This window comes from Neofelis nebulosa, chromosome 1 (genome assembly GCF_028018385.1).
Source record: "Neofelis nebulosa isolate mNeoNeb1 chromosome 1, mNeoNeb1.pri, whole genome shotgun sequence".
In the NCBI taxonomy this organism is placed as follows: domain Eukaryota; kingdom Metazoa; phylum Chordata; class Mammalia; order Carnivora; family Felidae; genus Neofelis; species Neofelis nebulosa.
In genome coordinates, this window is record NC_080782.1 from 89,002,734 (window position 1) to 89,025,419 (window position 22,686).

General features: G+C 37.1%; 1 long non-coding RNA gene across 1 annotated transcript in view; it reads right to left on the bottom strand.

The window, feature by feature from the left end:
* Window positions 1–1,488: 1,488 nt before the first annotated feature.
* The window catches only part of LOC131510428 (uncharacterized), a 39,485-nt gene continuing 18,287 nt past the window's right edge, over window positions 1,489–22,686 (bottom strand). The window contains exons 2-3 of the long non-coding RNA XR_009261054.1: window positions 17,282–17,602; window positions 1,489–1,884 (exon numbers count right to left, since the gene is read on the bottom strand). This is a non-coding gene — a long non-coding RNA (uncharacterized LOC131510428). The remainder of the gene's footprint in view (window positions 1,885–17,281; window positions 17,603–22,686) is intronic.

Genomic DNA, 22,686 nt, shown 5'->3' on the forward strand with positions numbered 1-22,686 from the left:
GCTCAGTACCACTTATCCGGTGCCAACAATCTGGTAAGCCCTCTATTCAGCGCCACACCAAGGCTCTAGCAAGGTGACCCAGAGTTTCGGGCTGAGGTCAGGGAAAGGTCAATGCCTGAAAAATGGAACTAGTCAAAAGGAAAGAATCCTAGGAATGGGTGAGGTTAGTCACCCACAAGAGTAGCCTGATCCACAAAATGGCATAGAAAAGCATTTTTTATGGAATTTAAAGTTCTAAATAATCCCTCTGGCCTTGGCAAGCTGGGGCTAGATGCTCTGAAGTATGCTTATAGTAATCAGCATTCTGTCATGAAAATTCCTATAGACTTCGTCCATCTCTTTCTTCATTTCTACTTTTCCGTTTCTTCAGGTCCCTCCTCCCCGCCACTCCAAGCTTCGAAACTAAAGACCAGACAGTAGGCATGAAGACACTATCACCTTGTTATTAGAAACCCTGTCTAAAAGCTAGTCAGCTTTCCCTTCTCCAGTATCTTTCTGGTGCCTCCCTATAAAGGCAGAGTCAAATACATGCCTACATGATGACGTTAGTTGTGCATGGTATGCCATGAGTACCCATTTTAAATAAGCACTTTCAAGGTAAACGGAACCTTGATGTTTGGAATATTCATTTGTCCTTTCAGAGCTGTCCTTCCCTCACGTGATACATATGAGTGCTTCTAGGGTGCCTGTTATGAGCAGAGGTTATCAGGATGAAGGAACGTGGGCTTAGGGTTATTTATTTTCAGGTTAAAAAAAAAGACATTTCTTCCCCTAGATGGCAAAATGAAAACATTTTACAAATAAATCCACAAATAAAACTTGATCACTTTAAAGATGTGAAAAGACTAGGTATACTTTGAAAAGGAGTTTTATTCTAAAGAAGCAACCAGAAGCTGATATGTGTAACTAAAATGTTTACTATTCATCTGCTTTCTTTTTCTAAGAAATCCCAAAATCATGAAGTTAGAAGGTATTTCATTACTTCTCTTTAGTGTGTGGAAGGATGGAGAGAGAAATTTCAATTCTTTTTGTTTTATATTTGTTGTCAAGAATTCATATAAGAAAGTCAATTTTATACAAAATAATTTCATAAAATTACTTTAAAGAGAGTCAATTTCCATAGATCAATTTCAGTAGGTCATATAATATAAGCCTTTTAATATGAGCTCCTTAGTTTTATTAGTACATTATAAATTATTTATCTTGGAAAAAATACATTAAAAACAGAATTAGAATGTCTTTGGTTTATATAGCTCACAGCATTAAGTTAAAATAGTATAATACATGTTATACAGTGAGAAATGTAAATGTGGCCTAAAAGAACATTTTTGAGTCAGTTTCACATTAAACATTGAATAGAAAAGTTGACTTATCTTAAAGCAAGTCACTATATCACTCTGCTACAAGCAAATGTTTCGTTTGTAAATAAGGATGAACTGACAGTGCTTGAAAGTGTAGTTCATCAAAATCACAACAAGAAACCAAATATTATGAATGTGTAAAATTCCATGTTTATTTAATATCCATTACATAGCCGGTTCATTGAAACCAGACTTTGTAAAGACAAATAACATTTCTGATGAACATAAACAATATCATATAGTTGAAATTCATCCTGTATTTTCACATGAATAAAGATGTCATTATGCAAGAGTTTCAACAATAAAGACCTTGCTGTGAATTGGCATGGCATGCTTCAAGGCAGCACCAGCGTCCGTCAGCTCAAGAGGGGACATTAGCAGCTCTGCGCCAAGGAGCTCAGTGATCCCATGTTCACACTCAACTGTTGTGGAACCTTTCCCTGATATCAGAGTTGGTGTCCAGTGTGGTCTTTGTCATGGGTACTTCCTCAGAGGACACATCCAAAGCTCAGGCTGGGTATTCCTAATACAAAAAAAAAAAAAAAAAAAAAAAAAAAGAAAGGAAAGAAAGAAAGAAAGAAAGAAAGAAAGAAAAGGCAGAAAACCAATGGCAATATGCAGATAATGCACTTCTCTAGTGAAGGAGAAGTATTATACTCAATAATATCAATGATTATCTTTATAGTTGCACGTATTTATTGAAGTTTACTTCAAGTAAACTTCAATAAATACGTGCACAATACAAGCAGTATTGTGCCAGGTACAATACTAAGCCCTTAACATTCACTGTTGTATGAAACAGATGAACATAAAGGAAGGGAAGCAAAAATAACATAAAAACATGGAGGGGGACAAAACATAAGAGACTCTTAAATATGGAGAACAAACAGAGGGTTATGGAGAACAAACAGTAGGGATTGTGGAAGGGGGGGATGGGCTAAATGGATAAAGGGCATTAAGGAATCTACCCCTGAAATCATTGTTGCACTATATGCTAACTAGAATGTAACTTTAAAAAAATTTTTTCAATAAAAAAATAAAAAAATAAAAATTATGTCAAAAAAATAAGACAAATAAAAAAAGATTTATATCTAAGAAATATTCACTATAGCATTATTTACAATAGTAAACAAATGGAAACATTCCACAGGGGCAATAGTTTGGGAATTAGAAATATGTCAAATTCATAATCAGAATACTATGTAGCCATTAAAATCATGATATGAGGTAATGTCTGTAATTGTCATGTTAAGTAAAAAGAATACAAAAGTTCACAGACTATATAATGTGATATTTGGTTAAAAAAATCCTATATATCTGTGCAGTTAAATTCTGAAATGAAATTAAAAAAAATTCACTGTTGTATAAAATAGTCACAAGAATACTTTAAAGTAAACACTTTAGTTATTTGTGTTTTATAAACAGGGAAGCTAAGCTCGACAGAAGTCAAGAAACTCGAACGCAGTTTCACAGTAAATAGTAGAACCAGAATGTCCTTTGTGGCATCAAACATGGCTCAGGGAAGACCAGTAGCTTCCTTTGTCTGACATTGTAGATGAGCTGATAGCTTCTTCCAAGCTATTTGTAGCCCTTTTCCACCTTGCTTTTCTCTATTATGGAGGCTAAAATTCCTCACATTCTACAAAGACCTTTTTATGTCTTTCTGATAATATTTTTTCTTCTAATTTTTACATTCTGAACCACAACACAGGTCTTCCTGCTCCTAGGAGTGACCATGTGATAGATTCTGGCTAAGATGTATGGTGAAGTTGCTAGCTAGGTTTTGCAGAATGTTTTTTTAAAAGAGACAAACTCAGTGGTATGGTAGGTCTCTAGCTAAGAGGGTAAACCCCATGTTAAGTATTCTATACAACATATATACACCACACACACGAATGCACACACACAGAGCAAGAAAAACAGACTCCTGGTCCTTTCACCCCTCCACCCTTCTTCTTTACCTATCCTGGATTATCCATCTTCAGATTGGTTGATACATAAAAGAAAAAACAATCCTTCTGGTAAGTCATGTGAATTTGGTCCTTGTGGCTGACTATACTGATCACCTAAAACTGCTTTATAAAGTTTTGTGACTTACTGGGGAAAATAGTCACTAATATTTGTTAAATAAAAGTATAAATGATTGAGCTGTATATCTTAATTGAGGTATATTCTGTTCTGTATTTCTACAATTAAATTAATGCTGGGTGAATTTCCTTTAAATACTAAACACAAGCACATCTGAAATAGCTATCAGTTCTTTTTGCTGTATGTGTGTAGGTTAAAAAATAAGACAAGCCCTCTGGGCTATGTGCACAGAAAGAATAGCTATAGCCCTGATCAGAGGGTGCCAAAGTCTAGAATTGAATTCATTGTTGGGCCCAACAGAAAAGGAAAGGAGAAAATCAAGGGGAGAAAAGAAGACATTTTTGGAAAAGGTGAGACACTCAGATTAAAAAAAAAATTCTGTGAAATTGAACAAAACCCACTTTCGCACCCCCTCCCCCTGTTAATGATTGGAATCCCATTTCCAACACTCATTGGGTGTATGACCAGAGATAAGGTTGTTTCACCTCTGTGAGATTACCAGTTGTTTTCATATATAAAGTCAACATTTTGCAGCCCTTCTCATAGGATTGTTTTTGGGATTAACTAAAACAATGAATATAACTTGTCTGGTGCTGTGCCTGACTCATAGAATACAGTTAACAGATTTTAATTCTGCCCCCCACCCAGCTCCCCATTACCCATCCCCTTTGACAGAAAGATGACTTCAAAGACTTCTGTCTAATCTCTGAAAGCATTATTTTTCTTCACAGTCTAGTCCCTATACAAAGATAACATTTGGTTGGACATATAGATATTAGTGAAAAAAATGCCTCCAAGAGGGATATAAGCTTCCTGAAGGCAGTAACCATGTCTTATTAATGTTTAATTCTTCAAGAACTTGAGTTTCTAAAGAATGTCCAGTTAAGGTATTTAAAGAGAAAATAACTTTTGAGGCCCCCATATGACCGTTTAATGATTTATCAAGTCTAAAGCCTCCTCTTTTTCAAGGTGTAATCTTGTCAGCATTTACTACCCATTGAGCACAATACTTGAAGACTTGTAAAGTAATTCTGAACAAAGGTAAACCCATATTGTCCATAATAATAGGAAGTCATGAAAAAACAAAAAATATAGTATAATGGTTGTTTACTGTGAAGTATTCCCTATGCTAGGCTCCTTTATACATCATCACTAATCATCTTCACAACTATGCAAAATGGGTGTCATTAGCCCCATATTATGAAAGGAAAGCCAGCCATCAAAGACTTGATTGGCACTAATAAATGAAAGCAGAGTGCCTTCATCACAGTTTGACTTCAGATCTCTCATATTCCAATGTTGGAGCTCTTCACACTCTACCTACTGCATCCCAGAAGACATGCAGACTATGAATTTCTAGAAAAAAGAAAAAAGTAAAGGAAATCAGACATCCAGTTTGGTGGAAAACAATGTTTGGAGACCTTAATTATTCAGATCTATAATGTCAAAATTATTAATTACTAATAAAAACCAATAATAGGGTAGGTCTATTTTTAATTTTTTGAGGAACCTCCACAACCCCAATGTTTATAGCAGCACTCTCAACAATCGCCAAATTATGGAAAGAGCCTAAATGTCCATCAACTGATGAATGGATAAAGAAATTGTGGTTTATATACACAATGGAATACTACGTGGCAATGAGAAAGAATGAAATATGGCCCTTTGTAGCAACGTGGATGGAACTGCAGAGTGTGATGCTAAGTGAAATAAGCCATACAGAGAAAGACAGATACCATATGGTTTCACTCTTATGTGGATCCTGAGAAACTTAACAGAAACCCATGGGGGAGGGGAAGGAAAAAAAAAGAGGTTAGAGTGGAAGAGAGCCAAAGCATAAGAGACTCTTAAAAACTGAGAACAAACTGAGGGTTGATGGGGGGTGGGAGGGAGGGGAGGGTGGGTGATGGGTATTGAGAAGGGCACCTTTTGGGATGAGCACTGGGTGTTGTATGGAAACCAATTTGACAATAAACTTCATATATTGAAAAAAAATTTAAAAAATAAAAATAAAAAATCAATAATGCCCAATAGTACTATTAATAATATAAAAAAGTCTCGTTTAATCTTCACAACATTCTGTGAGACAGATGTTATTGCCTCCTTACCTGAATAGATGTTGACATTTAGAGAGAGCAATGGCTTTTCCAAGTAACAGATCTTGGACTTAAATTCTGACTTCATCACCTAGTCTAGTCCAGTCCATCACCATCACCTTTCCAGTATACCACCACATTCTGCCTGCCATGCTACTTTGCCTGAATTTCAGTGAAAAAAGGACAAAAGAAGATATGGCGACATGGAGTAAACACCATCTTTGGCTCTTCCAACGGGCCTTTACTAGATCTAAATGCTTTCTGCTGACAAGGCTTTTTTTTTTTTAATGTCTTCTGAGAAGACATTCTGATAAAGTATGGATTCAACAGAACAAGTCTTCCCACTGAGCAAGTATTAAAGCGATTTTCTGAAGGTCCTTAGTTCATGCTTGGTTTTCAGTATGTCCTTTTCCTTCTTAACATCTGTTTTCAAATGAGCAGTGAGGAATCACTTTAAGGACTAGAATAGCTCTGGGATATTTAACAGATGCTGGAACTCATGTTTTGGGCGCCAGTTCAGATCCAAAGATATATGGTTCTCTCCTCTTCTAACCTATGACTTTAAGCAGTAAGAGCAGACCAATGTGTTTAAACTAGTATATTGTACCATAAAACCATTGTTTCCTATTTTGATTTAGAGATGCTGGTGAGGAATCAACTAGGATTGTTACCACTGAGAACTTGCACGGCAGTAACCATCATTCACTCCAGTGACACATGGTGTGTCTCTTGTGCTTTTTGCAGCAGGACAGCTGGATATAAGCAATCAGGTGAGGTGGGATAGCATACATTCCTTTAAAAAATCTTTCTGAGTTTGGAAAAGGTGGAACTAGGGTGAGCAGCAGATAGAGCAGCAAGCAGTAGCTAACCAAGAAGAAAGATGATAATTCAAGCTGGGACTAAATTAAAATGAACAGAAAGAAAGCCCAAATGAGCCAATAGCTAAACATGGGAATGAAAAAGACTTAAATGCCAAACATATCAACCTTGAAGACTAGAAGACCCTGGACAATACAGGTGACAAAGCCAAAGGCACTCAGCACTCAGTTATTCTTTCTTTTTAAGGTTATGTATTTATTTTAAGAAGGAGAGAGAGTGTGCATGCTAGCAGGGGAGGGGCAGAGAGGGAGGAAGAGTGAGAGAATTCCAAGCAGGCCCCATACTGTTTCTGCAGAGCCTGACGCAGGGCTCAGTGTGGGTCTGGAACCCATGAGCTGTGAGATCATGACCTGAGCGGAAATCTAGAGTCAGACGCTCAACCACTGAGCCACTGAGGTGCCCCAAGTTTTTGATGCCCCTTAAGTGTTAAAAACACTGTCTTCCAATTTGACAATAAATTTCATATTAAAAAAAAATTAAAATTAAATTTAAAAAAATAAAAAATAAATAAAAACATTGTCTTCAGATATTATTAAGGAAAGATACCTGAATCAGGAAGACTCAATTATATTTATAGATAACATTCTGGCTCCTGGAGTGGGCCAAAGATGTAAAGGCATCCTTCTAAACCTAGTGTTTGCAAAGGCTTCTTTCTGTTTGTGCTCTACATTACATAGTTCTCCTTTTATTCCTTCTTGAACCCCTATTTACTATTGTGATATACCGTATTAGCAAAAGCAAACACTTCTGTTTCACTCTTCTAACATATATCTATTAATTTAGCCTTCACAACAAACCTCTGAGATAGGATCTATTATTATCCCCATTTTACAGATGAAGAAACAGCACAGAGGGGCGCCTGGGTGGTGCAGTCGGTTAAGCATCCGACTTCAGCCAGGTCACGATCTCACGGTCCGGTCCGCGAGTTCGAGCCCCGCGTCAGGCTCTGGGCTGATGGCTCGGAGCCTGGAGCCTGTTTCCGATTCTGTGTCTCCCTCTCTCTCTGCCCCTCCCCCGTTCATGCTCTGTCTCTCTCTGTCTCAAAAATAAAAATAAAAAACGTTGAAAAAAAAAAAATTTAAAAAAAAAAAAAAAAAAAAAGAAACAGCACAGAGAGGTCTGGCAGGTTCCCAAAGTCATGCAGGTAGTTAGTGAAACCAAGCCATCTTCTCCAAGTCCTGGCTCTTAACCACTACACAAAGATGCCTTGCTTAACTCTTTAATGCAGTTAAAATATTTGACAGTCCTCTAAGAATAAAATTTCACTACAAACAAACTTATAGGTAACTTCCAGGTATTAGTGGGTCCATAACTGACCTGAAAAATCAAATTGTTTTTATTAAACTATGATTTAATTTCTAGTCTCTTTTGGTATGCAATTATATTGCATAAAATATAGGAATAAAATATATTGTTTTACTTACGTGATGATAATAATTATTAGAGAAATCTGAAAATTTCAGGAAGAACCTAAAAATTACAATTTTTTAAATGGCTGAGTTCAAAAAGCCAAGCTAAAGCTAATGGGGCACCTCTTTGAGATGTGTTTAGTTTACAAATAACAAAAGACTCCTATATTCCTACCATCATTTGTGGGCATTGTAAACATTGTATTAATGAAAATGCTAGTTCTGTTGGTGGCATTTTAAACAAGGAAGAGGCGGCTGTACTTTAGAGCTGAACATATACATAATTGGAAAAGGTGATGATGAACTAAACCATATTTACACAAACATTTGAAGTAATCGCTCATGAGTCCTGTAGAATAGTTTTCCCCTTTTAAAATGATCACACACAGTACCCTATTGGTTCATTTCTTGGCATCTTATTCATGCTGTAAAGCTCCCTGCTGGATAGGAAATCTAGTCTCCGTCACCACCTTTTTTTCGAATTAAGTTTCTCTCTCTTGCTGGGTGCATGAATGAAGTAAAATCTAAGGATTTTTCAATTTGTTTCATAATTTTTTGAAATGGGAATTTCAACCAGTGGCCATCAGAACGACAAACTCCAAAACTTTATGTCACAGTAGCAAAGGATGTGCATAGGAGAGTGTGTGTGTGTGTGTGTGTGTGTGTGTGTGGTTTATTTATGTGCCCAGCCAGAGACTATTGCAGTGATGACAAAAATTGGAGAATAGAGACTGGTAAATATGCTCTCTGTGGAGAAAAAATGCAAATTTAAAATGAGTTGGACTTTCCCTCTACTACATATTTATTTACCAAAGTCATAGAAAACCCGAACTCATTTCAGGCTTCTTGAAAAGTAAACCAAAAAATGATTAAGCATCTCTGATAAAAGTGTGCATATATGGCTAGAATGCTAAATATCACAGATGAAAAAAAAAAAGCAACTTCCTATACTTTCAAAAAAATCCCCCCCAAAACCTATTCTGACCAAAAATCACTTCCAAGCAATCTAGTAAGTAAAGTGTGAATGTATTAACCTGATGGTTTTCTGAAGTTTTCCTGAAAGTTGCACATGTAAAGTTTCCATCTCTTACCTTTCTAGAAGCATGAACTGTCCATCTGTGTATCCTAGACATAACAGTATCCAAGACGACACCAGCATAAAGTATAATGAAGTAGTGTTTCTCAAAATGTGATGCAAGAACTCCTCGAGTTCCATGAAAATCCTACATATAGCCTGTGGATGGTCTTTGTAAGGTTAATCAAATATCAGTGGCAATGGCAACACTCTTTGTGCTGGCATGAGCTAATAATCTACTTATGATATATACTAAAATTAGATGTCAGTTCATTATTGCCTCATCAAAAAGAGCACTAATGCTGATGAATTACTTTGATGGGTACGGCTGGGGTAGGAGCAGTAGGGTGTGGATTCTTTAGTTTTATCCGAGTGGTGTAAGGATTCAAGTATTTTTCGACTCATGTTCTTGGGACACCCATTTTTGTAGCCTCCTGAGATTTCCTAAATTGTTGTTTTACTGATCCTGAATCCAAAGAGAAAAAAGTTGACACCTTCTAAAAGAGATAGGTTTCAAATGACTATATGGGGTGCAATTTACATCGGAATGATTTCTCTTAATTTTGAGCATTAACCATTCCCATTGCTGTAGTACCTCCCCAAAGGAAGCATGGTTCATAGTCTTCAGACTGCCTTTTGGCACAGTAACATATTCTCAATCTCACAGTAGTAGCCTGAAGGGCAGGAATTGTGGCCTCTTTTCTTCCTTCTTTGTATCCCTAGCACCTAAGAGTGTGCTCCATAGAATCAATTTGAATGAATGCCTGGAGACACCTAAAGTAGATGATTTGGTGTATAGTTATACTCGATTACCTAAATATAAAATTACTATCGTATAGAAAGTAAAAAACAATCCTAATGCTTTTCAAAGCATGTCACTTCATGACATGCCAAGATGGCTCCTGATATAGAGTCCTTCTGTGACAAGCTCACTACCCCACATAATCATTTGAAGAAACACTGGCCCCCACTTTCATATCGCCTTCCCACCTTACGTATATAATTCTATATGAGTTTAAAAACCTCTTCGTCCCAAGATTTAGACCCACTAACCTTAGGTTTCGCTAACCAATTCCATGTGGTTTTATAATAGCATCTATTCTACAGTGCTCAACATCTTACAACATGCTTTTTCATGAGCACCTGTGTTTTGGAGAAAGTGACCAGTCTGTCACCATGTAGGCCCCCTAATGTCAGCTCACTTCTCTTTTGGCACCTTTCTGGCCCACCAGAGATTGTGGAAGAGGGATACTGTGAAAAGACTATTTAAGTCCACTCATCAAAGCAATTTAAGTGATGTATTGGATTAAAGTGTTATCACTATCTTAGCCAGTTAGGCTCCTGAATAGACTGGAGGAGAGAAAACCTTTCTGATGTACTTTGACTTTAAATTTTAAGTCCGAGTTATTTACCTCCCGAACTTACAATCTCCAACTTTCCTATTTCTACACTTCTGAATAATTGTTCCCTCTTTCTGGAATGTTCTTCCTGGCTCCTCTGGGATAGCAACTCAAATCTTCTGGGACTATATCCAATGTGATCTCCTCTGGGAAATGTTTCCCAGTTTTGTCATTTGTCACAAGCACATTTGTCAACATGTGCTTGTGATTGATTTTTCTTACATATTTTCTTGGGCAAACTCTAAGGCCTGTGTCTAATTCATGTTCATGTCTATATAATATTGAAGAGAGTGTCTGATTAGTACTTAGTAGATACTCAGCAAACATTATGTTAAGTGTAAATAATTAATGACTGCAACCACCTCTCAGAGATTTCAATTCCTTCTTCCTGGAATGGAATGTAGAATTAAGCCCTGAAAAAGGAAGTGACCTTAAAATTTGTTATTTTTTTTATTATTATTAAAGAAACTACTCTTTAAGGAGGGATGGAAGAAAGAAAAATTCTCCTTGGGTTTTACTTGGAGAGGTCACATCTTTGTTCTTTCAAAGTCGGCAAACATCAAACAGTTATTATTCAGGCTAATTTAATTTTCATGGTACTGGGCTATTTTATTATAATTAGCTTCTTATACTCCTAATAAAGAAGAGAAAAACATATACAAGGTGAAAGCATCTGTCTTCACAAAACCAAATGCCAACAATTCCAAGATCTTCACTCTTTCCATGGTGGTTATATATCTGAGCTTGTCAATGTTAGAATAGACTTTAAGCTCCTGGTCATTTCCTCAAGCAAATATGATGAAACCAAAGGATCAAATAACATTTTCAATTTATAATGTCTCACTACAAATTTTTAATTTTTTATAAATGAATTATTAAAGCTGCAAATGATAGTGGCTTCCTTTGAAGAATTATTTAAAGCTCTCTTTAAGTACTTAAAAGATAATAAAGAATAAGAAAATTCTGTGATTGGTTAAAGGGCAAAGGTATGTGTGCTATTGATGACGGCAGGAAACAGTCTGCCAGGTGACTTCAATTCAGCTGAATCATGTGACCCATATTTGTTGAGTAGAGAAACCAAGAAGTAGGCCAGTTAAGGAGGCTTGACAAAGATTGGAGACCCCTGGGTCAGAAACCCTGCAAGCAAAGATAAGTGATTTTTTTTTTTTTTACTGAAAAGGATAAATACCTTATACATCTAACTAAGCTGTCTTCTCCATCAGCTAGAGTATGTCTTTTAGTCTCCTTGAGACTCAGTGCCCTCATTTGTAAATGGGACCACTGTAACATCCTTGATAAATGATGAGGACAGGCAGACCTGAGATAACAACCCTTTCTGAACTCACCTAGAGAGGGGAAAGCTAAGAGAGAGAACCCTACTGGGAATTATACTTCGAATGGGAGGCTGAATGTTGGAGTAGATTCCACACAGCTATAGGATGACTTGGTTTTGGTAAGTAAATAGCTCTTTCTGTCTGATTCCTCACTGATGGAATGGAGAGGTTTTTCAGGAAGTATAAAACAATTGAAACCTATAAGTAAGAGCAAAGTCATAAAAACCATCTGCAGTCACATAAACTAAACGGACTCACTCTGACATGAATTGCTAAAGAGGCATTGTGGAATCTTCACATGTAGTGTGGCTTCTAGTCTACTCTCCTACCCCTGTTTCAGGGAGGATTGTGAGAGAGAAGTTATAACGACTGGGTACCTGAGATGAATCCTGAATGGCGCAGGGTGCATGACATGATGCTCCTGGCATCAGGACAGAATGCTCCTGAGACCATGTCATGCACAGCAGTCTCATGAGTGAGCCAAGGGGTTGTAGAGATGGGTTCCAGGCCTTTGTGAGAATGGTTTGCAAGTGATCCCCAATTTCAAATGGCAATCGTTTTCGCTGTGCTCAGATACTCTGCATCAGAAACGAATCTGCTCAGGAATTCTTAGAAAACAATCAAATAGGGTGCAGCAGCTTCTTCCTTCTCTGGGGAGTTATGCTGAGCAGCCTCCCTTCCACATATATTGTGCTGTGCGTGGAATGGTTGGGGGGGGTGTCCCTTGGAATTCTTCAGAGACTGAAGCCTCTCTAAAGGCTATTTGGCTGGGCTCTCAGAATCAAGAATGAACACGTTAGAGCCAGAAGTGGGTCTGAAAATGGGAATCCTCAATTTGGGAGAGTATTAGTAACTTAGAAAAGGTGGTGAATTTATTTTTACCTCACTAAACAACCTGAATGTTATTTAGACATTAAGAGAGAGAATCAGTGTAATTGTTTCCCATTTCAGCCCTTGGACTTTATTTCATTAATAGATGTTAGTTACTTCTTTAGACAACCAATATATAACACAGATGCCTATTAGTCCCAACATCTGAATAAAGGAAACTGAGGCAGAGCAAAGTTAAGGAATTCATTCTCATCTGACTGGAATTCTTAAATATATTAAATGCCTTACTCTGTTTCACCTCTTTCCATATACAGCATAGATTTTAACACCTAAATGATTAATTCACCAGCTTGACTCTGCTACCCACCTCCTCTCTTCCCCCGCTTTCCCACTGGGAGACTGGCTTCAGTTCATAGATAATACATGGACAAGAGGACAAGAGGAAAGCTTTTATTTATTTATTTTTTTATAAGTCAGTAGTTCGGTGACCGCTCTGTCATTCTGAAATTCTGTTCCTTGTGCTCCAGAATGTCTACTCAGCTGGAGTGGCCAGTACCTTAAGAGGCCATGAGTCTCGATCAGTAGAAGGAACTTGCTCCTCTATCCCCCTCAGACCTCACAGAAATACTTTGTCAAGAATCTCTGGATTTCACAAAGACATGTAGATTTCTTATCTCAAACTGCAAGTTTCACTATAATATTTTTAAGATCTTTAAGACCCATAATTTCCCTGAATTCAAACCTCTTTCTAGTAGCATTTAGGTTTGTATTTCAGCGAGACCCTATACATGTGAAAAGATACATATTGTTTAGGAAATTAGTCATTAGGTTTACAAGTATTTACGACTTGTAAATTTAAAACAAAACATATTTTGATTTACTCAGACGCTAGCCTCAAAAGAGAAAAAACACAAGTTTAGCTTTTAATTTAATCTTAAAAAGTTTTATACTGGGGAATTTTTTTCTCCACTTTGGTTCTCAGCTAGCCCATGTCTCACAAATATAGTTTAATTTTCCTAATATTTACAGTTCCTCTGAAATAATCTTATCAAGTCACTCCTGTCATTCATTGTTTTTCAAGCTCAAAGTTAATGTGTAGTATTCACAAAGCGATAGGGGAAAGGACATTTTATTTTATTTATTTAAAAAAAATTTTTTTAACATTTATTCATTTTTGAGAGACAGAGAGAGACAGAACATGAGTGGAGGAGGGGCAGAAAGAGAGAGAGAGGGAGACACAGAGTCTGAACCAGGCTCCAGGCCCTGATCTGTTAGCAGAGCCCAACACAAGGCTTGAACTCATGAACCACAAGACCATGACCTGAGCCAAAGTTGGATGCTGAACCAACTGGGTCAGCCAGGTGCCCCAAAAGGCCATTTTATTTTATTTTATTTTATTTTATTTTTTTAATGTTTATTTATTTTTGAGAGAGGGAGAGACGCAGAGTGTGAGTGGGGGAGGGGCAGAGAGAGACAGGGAGACACAGAATCTGAAGCAGGCTCCAAGCTGTCAGCACAGAACCCAATATGGGGTTCAAACTCATGAACCGCGAGATCTTGACCTGAGCTGAAGTCAGATGCTTAACTGACTGAGCCACCCAGGTGCCCCCGAAAAGCCATTTTAAGCAAAATGATTCAAATTAGTAATTTTTTGGAAATGATTCAAAAAGAGAAGTGACATTTACTTGGCAAATGGCCTGTGGACTACAGACTGTCCTGACTGGGATTTTCTGCCCTCTCAAGGCTTTGAGTTTCCCACCTATCCAGTGAGTCAGTCTCCAGCTCCCCAGCACCTTTGTGACTTTTACTGTTTCAATGACTATAGCCTTTATGTAATATTTGCATTGGTGTCTTCTCTGAACTAATGTTTACTTAATTTTTGTCCTGAATTAACTTAAAAATTTTTTTAACTTAACTAAATGTATCTTAAAAGAAAGTTTTGTGTCCCCACCATAAGTAAATGGACAAAATATATTTAATGGAAACCATACAGTGTTATTAAATTCTAGCTCCACAGGGTTGTCTGCTGAAGACTGAGCCTGAGGCTTGCTTTCTGTTTCTTAAAAAGCCAGAGAAAAGTGGTAGAGAGTTCTTTGTCTGCCCCAGTCTGAGACTTTCTTCCTGATATAATTAGAAGTCTCAAAAAACCTGAAATAATACAAACTTTCTTATTGTGTTCTTTGGTATCGATATGCCTCCTAAAATTATCTTGTATACACCAGTGGTCCATATATATCCCTCAACCTGGGAAACACAGAGTTGAGTGTTGTCCAAGACCTCTGCCAGCTATAGCTTTTTTTCTTTTTTTAATGTTTAATCTATTTTTGAAGGAGAGAGAGAGCGTGAGTGGGTGAGGGGCAGAGAAAGAGGGAGACACAGACTCCAAAGCGGGCTCCAGGCTCTGAGCTGTCAGCACAGAGCCCGATGCAGGGCTGGAACTCACAAACTGTGAGATCATGACCTGAGCAGAAGTCAGACTCTTAACCGACTGAGCCACCCAGGTGCCCTGCTATCACACTTGATTATACTGCAAACCAGGAATTTCAGTTTGTAGACATGTAAAAGACACAGAGGTACGTTTCTCTTCCGGTGCTTCGAAAGCTGAGACACAAACCTCTTGTAGAAAGAACTGACTCTTCTCTCTACTCCATGACTCTGGCTAACTTATTCACACATGAGAAGGTAATGAGGAAATGTGGGTGGATAAGAGCAGGAATTAGGATTCAGCTGGCCCGTCTGATTTGGCTGTTGCCCCTTATCTAACCATCAAATTGAAAAATGTCATTAAATCAGTTGAAACTTTTTTGAGCAGTGCTGAAAGTCAAATTCTGGGATCAGTTTAACAAAGGTACTCTATTTTGATAAGGGAATTGATGCCGTTTTGATAATATTGCCAAACTTAATTTTCTTTACCTTGTTCTGACTGCCCAGTGACCATTTACATGATGCAAGTAAATGTTTTAAAAACTGAAATGAGGGGTGCCTGGGTGTCTCAGTCGGTTAAGCATCTGACTTTTGATTTTAGCTGAGGTCATGGTCCCAGGGTCAAGGGATCTAGCCCAGAGTTGGGCTCCATACTGGGTGTGGAGCCTGCTTGGGATTCTTTTCTCTCCCTCTCTCCCTGCCCCTCCCCTGCTCACACTCGCCCTTTACGAAAACCAGTGAAAACTGAAATGAATAGCTATTTCTGTTTAGAGTTTTGTTTGTGTTTGTTTTTTTGCTATAATTTTGTACACTTAGAGTAAAACCTCAGTTCAAGAACTTTCTTTCCTCCTTTGTGGAGTGCTGCTAAAGTCACACAAATGACCAAAGCTTAGAACCGTTTTGTTATCCAGCACAAAGTAAAATGAATTATTAAAGTTGACTCATATAGAAAGTAGCCATGGAAAATTAGTGGGGAAATTCATTGTTATTTTTTGACTTCTATTACCAACATAAAACACCATAATGGCAATTGAGACATCATTATTTTTCAGTAATCCCTTGTACCTGGCAGGAACTCCAAGGAGTTCTTCCTTCTGCCTGAGACCTAGAGGTGGTAGTTTTTATAGGATTAAAGTTGGTGCTAGTCATTTCAGATACTCACTTCCAAGTAGAAGGTGGGGGCTCACCCTCACCATAAGTAGCCTCAAAAATGAACCTGGCTCCTGCCACCATGAGAGAAAATTTCCAGTTAGTGCAACTGCTGCTCCTTTCTACCTACCTACTTAATTCCTACTTCACTTTGCTTAGAAAACAGTACAGGGAATAAAAGGCCAGGCTCATAATTTGCACGGCAAATTACCCACAGCATCTGCAAAACCAGACCCTGGGTTGGAATCTTGAAATTCAGTGGCTTGGAGTCTTGAAGAGCAGTGGCCTGGGAATCAGGAGACCTGGGTTCTGGGTCAGCTTCACCACTAACCATGTGATACTGAGAAACTCTATTGTCTTTAGTGATGTTCAGTGTCACTTTCTCCAAAAGACAGGGTGAGAAGAGACCTATGTAGCCATTTCTTCCCTTCACATCCTTTGATTCTATTTCCTATAGTGTTACAGTGATATCTAGCGTTAAAAATAATGTTCAATTATCTGAGACTTTGAAGTAACAACCCAGCGTGGCATGAGATTTTAAAAAGAATAGGCAGCATAAACTCTCATCAACAAGTCACACACTTCATTAAGAAATTAATAATAGACCCACAATTAGACAGATATTGTATTTCTGATTTGCTGGTTAACTCATTGACTCTGCTATATATTGACCTTCAGAAAGCTGGGGAATGATAGATAGGGGCCTAATCATTAAGTAGTTGATCTTCAAACATACCTGCATTAATATTTTATCGATTGCATTTCATTTTAATTGTAGTGTGGTTAAAATTCCAATGAGATAAATATTTTCCTTTATGTGAGAACCCCAGAGAACAGTAGCTTTGAAACATTTATCATAAAAATAAACACAGACTATTACCCAACAATTATGCATAAAAATGTCTGTGAATGACTAGATTAATAGAGGCCTTCATGTAAAACCAATGATCTACATTGAGCCTTACAGGAAGAGCATGTTTCCACAGATACAGAATATTCCCAACCTGGAGAGCTGGCTGAGAAAATGCAGCCAGAATATTACTCATTTAGTCTTTTCTACAACAGCTCCATCCTACAGCCTAAAACTAAAAGCCAAAGACTACATTTTCCAAATATTTGTCAAAAACAAGGGAATTGTGCTTATTTATTTTAAATTCAAACCCAAATGTGCTCATTTTTAATCCCACAGTTTTTAACTCTGATATTCATCTCTTTTCCATGAGCAATAGTCTCACCTCAAGAAAAGAAGCATGTGATAGTCCTTTCAGTCAGCCAGCATCTCTCTGTTGAAATGCAACTATTCCAAGTCAATAAGTGGTAAACTTTGGTAGGAGTCTGACTCAACTTGTTATTAGAGTTACTCCTGAGAAAGGGTCTTCAGTTTGGTGGAGCTCCTTTCTTCTGATCATTCATTTAGCAAACTCTTGTGTCGGGCACATACTAATCTTCTCACACACGTTACTTATCACACTGTATTTTTCCAATGGAATCAAATCTAAAACACCTAGTGACTGAATCCTGGAACCATACTCCCGAGGCCATATGTCAGCCTACTCCTATTGGGGGGGGGGGGGGGAAGGAAGTCTGAAACTAGAAACCATGAGATAGTATTCTGTGCTCTCTTCTCACTTTCCTGAATTATGTATTTGTCCACACCTGGCTTTCCGCAGTGGGAGGAGGCAGCATAGGCAGAGTAAGAACACTGCCTTTATGACCAGACAAATTTGCCATAGAATCCTTGCTTCCCCAATTACTGGTTGTGGAACTTGGCAAGTTTTTAAAATCTCTTGAAGCCTAAATTTCTTCTCTAAGTTGGAAATAATAATATCCTACTTGAAGTTGCTGCAGGGATAAAATGAGATAATGTGAGTAAAGCTCTTAGTACTGAGTCTGGAAATGATAAGCACTCTGGAATGTGCAGCTTCAATTTAATCTTGTCATTAGCGGAGCATAGAGATGACAGATGAACTAAGATTTATTAAGTGCCTAGTACTCCTTGGGCGAAGAGAGACTCTAGATATTCCCTCTCTACCTCCACCTCACCCAAGTTTCTTCTTTATGAATTTGAGAGCGAATTCTCTGGCTTGTGTGCCATCTTTCCCTTTATCTCCTCTTTCTAATTCCTTGTGATTAATTTTAGCAATAGCAGTGGATATCAGCAAAACCGTCAACGGAGAAAAAGAAAAACAATACAAACTCAAATCATTACCTAAAATTTATTTATTAGTAGATATTTCTAAGTGGTGGAAGTAATGATGATTTTTATCCATTTGACTTTACTCTTTATATTTTCCAAAATTCTGCACTGACATATATTACTTTTATAAGAACAAAAAAAAAATGTATTTAAAAGTGTGTGTGCATGAGTGTGTGTGTATGTGTGTGTGTGTGTGTGTGTGTGTGTGTGTGTGTAGCTGGGGGAAGTTACTTATAAAGGTCAGTAAAGATGTGGTTGCAGGGGATTGTCTGAAATAATTGGAGCACAACTGAGTACTAAAACAAAATTATTTTAGAAACAGCTCGGGACTTGGAGGACGTTGGTTTAAATCTTAATATGATGATTTAGTAGCTGTATCACCTTTGTTGCTTAACCTTTCTAAGCCTCATCTCTCTCATCCATTAAATGGGGTAGTAATCTCATTCTTCTGCAGTTTCTTGAAGGCTGAGCTTACATGTGAAAAAGGTATGATATATGGGACTGAGTTAGAGTTCAGACTTATAACCTGAAGAGTATTTAAATGCTTTATTTAAAAAAAAAATTGACTAGAAAACTTAGACAAAAACTCCTGCACGAATTAAAATTATTTCATGCATTTGAATGTTTCACCCATAACTGAAGTGTATAACATTGTAAAAACTAAATATTTTTTCTCACAGTCCCTTCCCCAAGTAGCTCCTTTTCTTAGATTTATTAGTGCCGTTGATGAAAAGATCCGCCTCATGGTTCCCCAAGCTAATAACATCAACTCATTCCAACTTCTGATTTTGCAATATTCAATCTGTTCCTTATTCCAGTTGAGGTTCCCTCTGAAATATTGGTTTGATTCCATTCTTTTCTCTCTCCTTCAGGGTTTCTCCACCTCAGCACTATGACATTCTGGGCTGGGTTATTCTTTGTGATGAGGATCTGTTCTGTACATTGTAGGATGTGTAGCTGTATCCCTGACCTCTGTTTAATGACAACCAAAAATGTCCCCCAGACATTACCAAGTATCCCCTGGGAGGCACAATCTCTCCCAGCTGAGAACTCCTGCTCTGCTTTGCACATGTCCATAACAAGAGCACACCCACATCACAGGTCCATATGATACTAAAAGTTGTAAGAGCAACTTTTAAAAACATTTACCCCAAATTTAGTGTTTGAATCGAAAATTCTTACCATGAATCTCCATGTAACTTTCAGAGAGTTGCACAGGAGGATGCAGAAAACAATGTGTTGATATCTCTGATATTCTCGGAATAACGTAGTGCTAATCATTGGCCTTGTTCAACGATGTTCTGCATTATTAAGCAAAAAGGTCTCCCTCATCACTGAATCTTATTCTGAGAGTAACCACTTAAAGCCAAAATGTCTTCTTTATATTTTTGTTGTTACTTGCATCTAATATGTATTTTTTACATATCTTCTTGCTTATTTACGTTAGAATGCATATTCATTGCTGTGTAGAAGCAAAATGTAATCTGTAATCTCATAACGTCTTTCATCCACGCCAACATAATCACTCATTATGTTGTGTTATGTGTGCTCATTAAATGTTAAATAATCAAGAACTATGTATTTTTATAATGCATAAATCCTTAGTAGATTATTATATAGATGTGTAAGAGTGTGTAAATGATGTTTAGGGGAACTGGTTGGGGCTTTCGCTTATACTAAGAATGTATTATTATTTTTCCTATTTAAAATAATGAAATATTTGCTCTTGCAACAAAAAATTTTGCTTTCCCACACGTTTTCAGAAGTGTATTAGAATCACATATGTAGGAATACCTGCAGTTATATTACTTGAGCATTTACTATGTTGGCTTTGTGCTAAACATTTCATATACATTGTCTCTTGAAAATAAAGTACCTCAGCACAGATACCTGAGAGAATAAAGAATAGATACAAAAGAAAGGTAAAAGACTTCACTTTAAATTTTTTAGAAAATATATAACTAATTTTGGCTCTAATCCTGAGATTTAAAAAAAAAAAGAAAAAGTAGCTGTTCTCATTGTAAGCATGAAGGATTCCATTCCCTTGTTTTCCATTTACTACTCCTTCATCGGAATCTGGCTTCTGTTCTATCATTTTACTAAAACTCTACTAGCCATATTCATCAACAGCCTTTTGTAGTAAACCTTATTGTATGTTACTTCTTCACTTTATTTAAAATACCTTAGACCATTTAGCTTTTTTAAATAACGTATTCTCAAATGCACATCCCAAAGCTAGATTTCTTGCCTGATCTGTAGACCCTGTATTTAACTATACACTGAACATCAGTATCACAACTTAGATGTCTTACAGACAAGCCTATGATTCAATTATGCAAAACTGAATTCATCACATCTCCTTCACCCAAAATCTGCTTTTCCTCCTGTGTCTCCCATTTTAATAAATGGCTTCATGATTACCTCCATTTCTAGAGCCAGAAATAAGGTATGATCCATGGCTTTTCCCTCTCCTTTATCTCTTTCAACCAGTCATCGAATCCTATTGATTCTCTCTCTTCAGTAGCTCTTAAGCCCATCATATTTCCACCCTCCTGCTATCGTCTTAGTTCTGAATCTTACAGTCTTTTGACTGTTTTATGCAGTTATTTCCTAATTGGCCACCCAGATGGTCAACTAAATATTAAAATAAACTGCTTATTTTTCTGAATTGACCAAATATGTATGCTAGCATAGATAAAAGAAAACACCGGACATAGCTGTCAGACCATGCATATTATGGGACTGGTGCAGCAAGGCTGTGGGGAGGAGCCAGTGAGAATACCACTAAAGAACATGTGGGATCAGTTGCAGGTGGGTTATGGCAGGCTCCTAAATTTGATTACCGCAAGTCATACAGGAAATGCCAAGGACTGAAGTAAAACCAAGAACCAAAGATCAGTGACTTTTTAAACCAACCAAGGTAACCTACAGACAGAACCCGGGAAGCAGCAGTGGAGAGATATGTAGGATTCTGCAGAATATCCCATTTCTTATCCAGGCCATTTTTAGCAGACTAGGTGCATACTTGCTGGTTCTTAAACAATGACATATTAAAAGATGTCGTGCAGCAACGTTCTTGAGATACGTGGTCTCAAGCCCTATATGTGTATATAGAAGTTAAGAAGCCACTACCCTCCACTGTATATAAAAGTAGGAAATTATTGGATTGAGCCATACATAAATCAATTATCAGTAGAAGGTAATAACAGAGCTAGTTATTTGGGGAAAAGGTAAATTACAGGTGTAATTTTATGTCTTCTGTATCTCCTCTAACCCAACTTCATTTTAGGATCTCTTAAGGCAAAAACTTTGCCTGTATCTGTCTCTGCTTATAATATCTGCTTAGGTTACATCAGTCATCCCCACAGTATAAGTTTGCTTACTTTGAAACAGTATTCTGTATAATTCTTGCCGCGTGACATTATATTAGAAAAAGTGTTGACATGATATGTTAGTCTTTGGAAAGGACAGTAAACACTTGTAAAAATAATTCATTGCAGGTAAATAAGGTAGTTAGCAAAGGTTGCCATTTTAAAGTAAATACATGGAACTTGGATATTCTAAAAGGCTCTCCTAACTTTCCTCAGACATAGATTAAAACAGTATTTTGTTTTCCGATCAACATCAATTTCTTGCAAATAAGTGTCAGGCTCTGAGTTAAAAAACTACTTTCTTTTGATTTTATTTTTTACAAAAATTTGAGTGAAAGTAAATAAAATTTTTGTTGTCTAAATATTATCTCTGAGTAAAACTTTGAGATTATCATATTCCTTGGATAGTTGATGAGTAAAAACACTGTACAAAGTAGAATTTGAATATTGCATTGATTTTTCCAATTTTAAGTGATTTAACCTGTTGCAGGCAAAATAAACATGGGGATTTGCAATTCCTGTTTGGCTCTTCATTCTGAAGTGCTAAATAGTTTTATTTCTTTGTTCTGTCTATAGTCCCTAACTGATTTCGTGAGTTCCACTGTCTCAGAGGCAACTCTGAATTCTCTTTCTAAAGATGAAGAGTTATGGAACAAATTATATGAAATACTATAGAGTTAAGATTAATTAATGATGATTATAATAGACATTAATTAATAAATCCATTCTAATTGTAATTACTTATAATAGTGAATTAGAAAAAGACTTTATGTTAGTGGATCAATGAGAGAAAAGGAGGGTCTGTAAGTTTGCTGGAGAATGGGTATGTGGTAATAGAGGATAGGGTTTATTAGCAATTTCACCTAAATCGCTTGTCCATGGACATTTTTCACATATCTCTAAGACAAGATTTTTTTTCTGATAAGATTTCCCATGTCCAAATGGTTCAGTGCTGACAGACTCTCTCAATACTTCCTCCAGATTACATGGGAAAACATCACAAGGAGCGGCTTGTTAGCCCTACCTAATGATCTGATTTTCTGTGAACTAAAAAAAAAGTCTGTCTGCACAA